The following is a 6,034-nucleotide window of genomic DNA, read 5'->3' as shown; positions in this document are numbered from 1 at the left end:
AAAGACCTGGCCATTAATGTGTACACTGATTCACAATATGCATTTTGAGTAGTGCACAACTTTGGCACTCTATGGAAGGAACGAGGATTCCTCACCTCCCATGGATCCAAGATCCAGCACGCCGAACTCATTACACAGTTACTCGAAGCCATACACTTACCCAAACAGATATCAGTGATCAAATGCAAAGCACACACTAAAGGGACAGATGACATTTCCAAAGGAAATGAGTTTGCTGATTCAACAGCTAAAACAACAGCTCGAACAGAACTTACAGCATTACAGGGAAATAGGGTGCTCGTGGTCCGAGACCCTTTTCAAGATGTACAGAATATCCAGAAACATGCAACCAAAGTGGATTTACAGGAGTGGAAAGAGAAAGGAGGGGTGCAGACGGAACAAGGGTGGATGATTCCAGAGAGAGCTGTGTGATTACTACCAGATGCGATGGTCCAGGTCATTATCAACACGATTCATGGGACGACGCACCTGGGGGAAAAGATTATGTTAGAAACCATCAAAGATATATGGCACAACAGACACCTTAGAGCAGCGGCTAAACAACGAACTAGGACCTGCATGATATGTTCTCAGTACAACCCCGGCAAGGGTACACCCGTTGAGCAAGGTGGGTTCCACCCACCGGACCACCCCTTCGAAACCCTCCAGATGGATTACATCCAAATGGATCGATTCAGGGGACATAAATACGTCTTAGTGGTTGTGTGTGTCTGACCAGGTGGACAGAGGCATACCCAGTCCCAGACTATACCGCAGCAACAACAGCAAAACAGTTGGTGAGAGAATTCTTCCTTCGATATGGGCTGCCCCGTGTCATTTACTCAGATAATGGCCAACCATTCTCATCAGAACTAATGAAACATGTCTCACTGCTCCTGGGGTATACCTGGAAGTTCCATTGTGTCAGACACCCCCAGGCTGCAGGCCTGGTGGAAAGATATAATCAGACCTTGAAGACCAAATTGGCAAAGGTGGTGGCCGAAAAAGGGGTGGACTGGGTCACAGCATTGCCAGTGGCACTATTCTACATAAGGATGATCCCACACTCAAGAACAGGTCTAGCACCCTATGAGATCGTATTTGTCAGGCCCCCCCAATGAATGGGGAACACCTAGACCCAAATCCATCACTGATGTTAACAGTCTTGTGCTGACAGATTACCTAGCTTCTTTGATGTCTGCACTCCGTTCTTGTCGTTCACAGGTGGCTGCAGCCTTCCCAGACAAAACCAACCCTGAAGAGCACACCATCCGACCTGGGGACTGGGTCTTGGTCCGCAACTTCAACAGGACAAATCCCCTCCAGCCCAGGTGGAAAGAGCCGAAGTTGGTGCTCCTGACTACGCGAACTGTGGTGAAGATTGAAGGCAGAAAAGGCTGGTTACATGCCAGTCATTGTAAAAAGTACTTTGGAGAAATAGACTCCCTTGCCAGCGATAGTGCCAAACCTAGTGACACTGTGACTGAACAATCCTCGTTGCCCTTAGAACAGACCCCACAACAGGAATATAAATCAAAGTTGAGGTCTGCCACCCGGAATCTGGCTGATTAAGTCCATGGACACAGGTCCAGTGGTGAAGTGGTCAGAGCATGGGGACAGACTCAGACACCCTGACTATGTGGGAGAAAGAGAAAGTGAGGCGCCGAAAGAAGAATGTCAAGAAGTTGCATAGCGGCTCTATCATATGTTTAATAATACTGTTTTTCTTGATAACTATCATGACGTGTCTCGGTTGGGTCCTTCACATTGTCTTCCCGCCATAACTCCCATGCACCTAACGGCACCCAGGAACACACTTATCACGACCTACACCCTCATGTGCAAGCCCATAGACTAGCCCTACAGAACAATACTTTTATACAGATGCTACACTAGACTCATCAAGCCAGCAATAGCACAGATTGCTGGATATGTGGCCGCCTCCCACCTCATCAAAAGAAATGTGGGATGCCTCTCTTCCCCTTTTCTTATAATGGGACTTGTGAGGCCTGGTTCGCCCTGATAACAGCCGACAACACTACCCCCACCTCCTGCCCCGATGGAAATAATTAGTGCAAGAATGGGTGGCCTTGGGGGGACTTGAATAAGGTCATTAATGCTGCCTGTTACCCAAATGAGGATGGAAATCCCCAGGCGACAGGTACGGCTCTAGAAAGCGAAGAATACAAGCAGGGGAACGTGACCATGTCCTATAGGATATTAAATACCAAACCTAAAAGGAATACCGGGCCCCCTTTCATCTCGGTCTCAACAGTAAAAGGGTACCTGTGTGTCCGAAAAAATGGCTTTGTTCCATTAGCACACAGTGACTGCCATACCACTGTGAGCTTTGAGGACAAAGGAAAATCATCATTTCCAGCATCTCGCCATACTTATTTCATCTGCGGGCAAACAGCCTATGTGCAGCTGTCCTTGAACTGGGGGGAACATGCTACATAGCATTTCTGCTACCCCCGGTCTTTGTGGCCCCATCCACCTACCACCGAGACCCCCTAGTGCCCCATGTTAGACATAAAAGAACGATCGACGCCTCCGTGGTTGATCAAACGGAAACTACATAGGAACAATATACAGACTTCAACAAAGGTTTCTTTTTCTTTGTCGGTCCTGTGCAGAACAGCAAACTCATACGCAGGTTGACAAGGACCCTGGAGGCTGTTGTAAATCAGATGGCGTCTGCCCTGGGGAATTTAACTCAGGAACAGTCTGCCATAAGATTGGTTGCTCTCCAAAACCGCCTTGTCCTTGACATCATCCTGGCTGACAGAGCGGAGCCTGTAAAATTATCGGCTCTAGCTGCTGTGTTTTCATTCCGGATAACTCTCCGTCTATGTATACGGCTATGACAAGATTACACAAGATAGCCACCAGCCTACATCAAGAACATGGCACTTGGACATGGTCTGACTGGTTTTGGAAAATAGTATCATCCTGAGGATGGAAATTGCTGTCAGCAACAGGCATAATACTACTGGTAATAACTGGATGCTGCCTTTGCATCCAATGTGGCCCCGCCCTGTGCAGACTATGCGCTGCAAGCTGCATTCCACCACGTATCCAGCAGAAAGAAAAGGAAAGAATTATGCTACAGGAATGCATGGCCAATCTCATGCAAATTGAGATATAGAAACAGGTACACTCTGGGGCAAGGAGGGAATGAGGAAATAAAATTGACAATTGTGCCCCCTCATTTCCCTGTTTCTGTCTGGTAGCCATTTTTATTCAGACAAGCACCCATTTTGTGTGTGTCATCCATTTTGTCTTCAGACCCACGAGCAAGACACCCTTGCACCTGACATCTCAGTTCATTGACCACACATTCCTGTGGTTCTGCCAATTCTGGGAACCAGCAGCAGATAGTTCCTGTTTTAGAAAATAGTTCCGGTTCTTGACTGTAAGCCAGAGATAAAAACCCCCGGATGAGGAAGGGCCTTCAACTGAAAAGAGCAAGAACACATTTCAACATCACATGCACTCTCACGAGACATAGGACATGCCCATACCTTGACACATCTTGTTTGAAATTACTGTTTGTCACTCCTGCTTGTCACTTCCTTTTTCTTTCTTTTGCCTACTGATTGGATATGTATAAATATTCTGCTGTGTGAATGAAGCTTTAGACTACTCCTGAACCCGCTTGGTGCTGGAGCTCTCCCTTAACTCGAGTTACTTAATAAAGTCTTTAACTCTGCACCACAGACTCTTCCTCCTTTACCTTTTTGATAGCATTCTAGAAAATCCGATATACGAGGTAATATTATATTTACCACATATCCTGCAACTGGGCTTCCAGGTCAGGGGGGACTCCCTGAACCTGGCCCTCCAACCTAGGGTCTAAACCCTCCTGTTGAACTGGGGTCAGAGGCGAGGAGTCCCTCCCTCTGTACCCCCATCCAGAGTGCTGTACCCTCCCACGTGGAGTGGTATCCCTAGAAGCTACATTGGTCTGGACACTGATTACAGCTGCCCCTTCCTCCAGGTCAGACAACACCTGAACCTGGCTTCCCAACCCAGGGACCAAATCCTGCGGTTCAACCCTTGCCTGGCAAAACAGGACTTCCTGGGGAATGCATATACCCTCCCTGAGGGTGACACATAACTTGTGTCGTGTGACAGTCTGCCTGGCGCAGATCTCCCGATCCCTGTCCATCTGACAGTGCGCAAAGATCCCCCATGACAGACGTGGTGTCACCATGGTCATTCACTGGGGATGCAGCCCTTCTGGCTGGCCCCTGACCCACTGGTTCTTCCACTGGGGACTCCTTCCCCCTCGCACCCCTCAGTCTGAACTTCTGTACCCTCCCCTTAGGAGTGACACTACCAGATACCTTAACTATTAGAGGCCTGCTTACAGACACTCCCAGTTCACCAGACACTAGGGGATCCCCTCAACGGGCAGCCCACCAGGACAGCCTAGGCTCCCCACCTGGTGTTCCTTTAAAGAACCATCCAGGCTCAGAGACTGGGTTTCGGGCACCTGGGGACACGCAGCCCCAGACTCACTCCTTCTCCACTGAGACAGGACATGAGTCCCTACACCCCTCCCACCACACTGGGACCTAGCTGGGCAACACTGAACCACTTCCACCAGTGTGGGTTGAAAGATACCTGAGCCAGACCCTCTGGAATCCACCAAAAGGTCTGCCTCAAATGTGAGCTGTCTCGGGTCAGAGAACTCACTCTCCAACAGGTGTTGGCATAGCTCTGGAAAACAGGGACTTACAATATGCTCTCCCACAATTGGATCACACAGCTCCCTACAGGGGTTAACCAAACTATCCTTCACCTCACCATCCAGTGACTCGCACACGTGCTCCACACCATTCTCCTGAAATTGGCAGGACAGTATCTGATTGTTACAAAGAGGGGTGGGGTCGCACACTACTCACACACCGGCGGAAGTTGCCCCTAAGGACTCTCGTCATTGTAGGAGAGTGTTCGCGATGCATCATCTTTCGATCTTGCTATCTTCGCTGTCTTCGCCATCCCTGGACACGTGTTTCGGGTTTTCAACCCTCGTCAGCAGGGATAGGCAGTGTTCTGGGGTCGCCGATGGCTGCCAATATCTGCCAGGTATAGTACCACTCCCATCTATCAGTATCTGATTGTTTCTGTCATTCAACCCACACTCTTCTGGGTGGTCTTCACACTCACATACCAGGACATCAACCTTGGGGGAACCCCTCTCCCTGCACCTCTCATCTAGAGTCAGTAGAGTGTTCCTCCCACTACTAGCACCATGAACCCCTGCATCAGTTTCCCTATTCTCCTCATTGACACTGCGCACTACTGGAGCTACCTCATGTCCTTGAACCTCCTGATGTATGTTAACCCCCTCCAAGTCAGGTGCCACATCTCTGGGTGTGTGTACTACTCCCTCAGCACTAGAAAATTCAAGTTTTGCTGCCACCGTCTGAGCTGGACTCCACCTCCAACTCAGCCAAGCCCACTTTCTGAGCTACACACTTTTTCTTTTCAGCTAAAGCTCGCTCTATTTCCTTGCACTCCCAGTCTAGCTGCCTCAGCCTCCGGTCACGAGCACGAATCAAATTCCTCTCTTCACGAGTCAATATTTCCCACAATGTTTCCTCCTCAAGGCCACTGCCCTCTTGGTATTCTGGCTGGGGATCCTCCCCCTCAGACTCCATCTCAGAGTCATCTGTTAGTGTTGCTTCCCAGCGTAGCACCTCATAGCTATACAGGGCTGCCTCAAGATCCTGCTTTGTGGATCTCCTCTTCACAGGCAGCCCCCTCTCCTTGCAAAATACTTTCAGCTCCCCTATCTTATAGATGTACAGGTGACAAAAGTTGACTTCCATTTTGACAAGGTCCAACATGTGCAACAACTAATCAGAGTTCCAAAAACCAAATTCCAAAGGGAAACAGGGAAAAATAGTACGTGGTTGCGTTTCGGTCTGCACTCACTAGTAGTGTTCACCATTGTCCTTGGCCTGCTACACAGAGATGGATGAAACTTGGTGCCAAAGGGGTACTAAATCCAACTGAAGTACCA

The sequence above is a fragment of the Lissotriton vulgaris genome, chromosome 3_1 (assembly GCF_964263255.1).
Source record: "Lissotriton vulgaris chromosome 3_1, aLisVul1.2, whole genome shotgun sequence".
NCBI lineage: Eukaryota > Metazoa > Chordata > Amphibia > Caudata > Salamandridae > Lissotriton > Lissotriton vulgaris.
Note: the sequence above shows the minus strand (reverse complement) of the source record.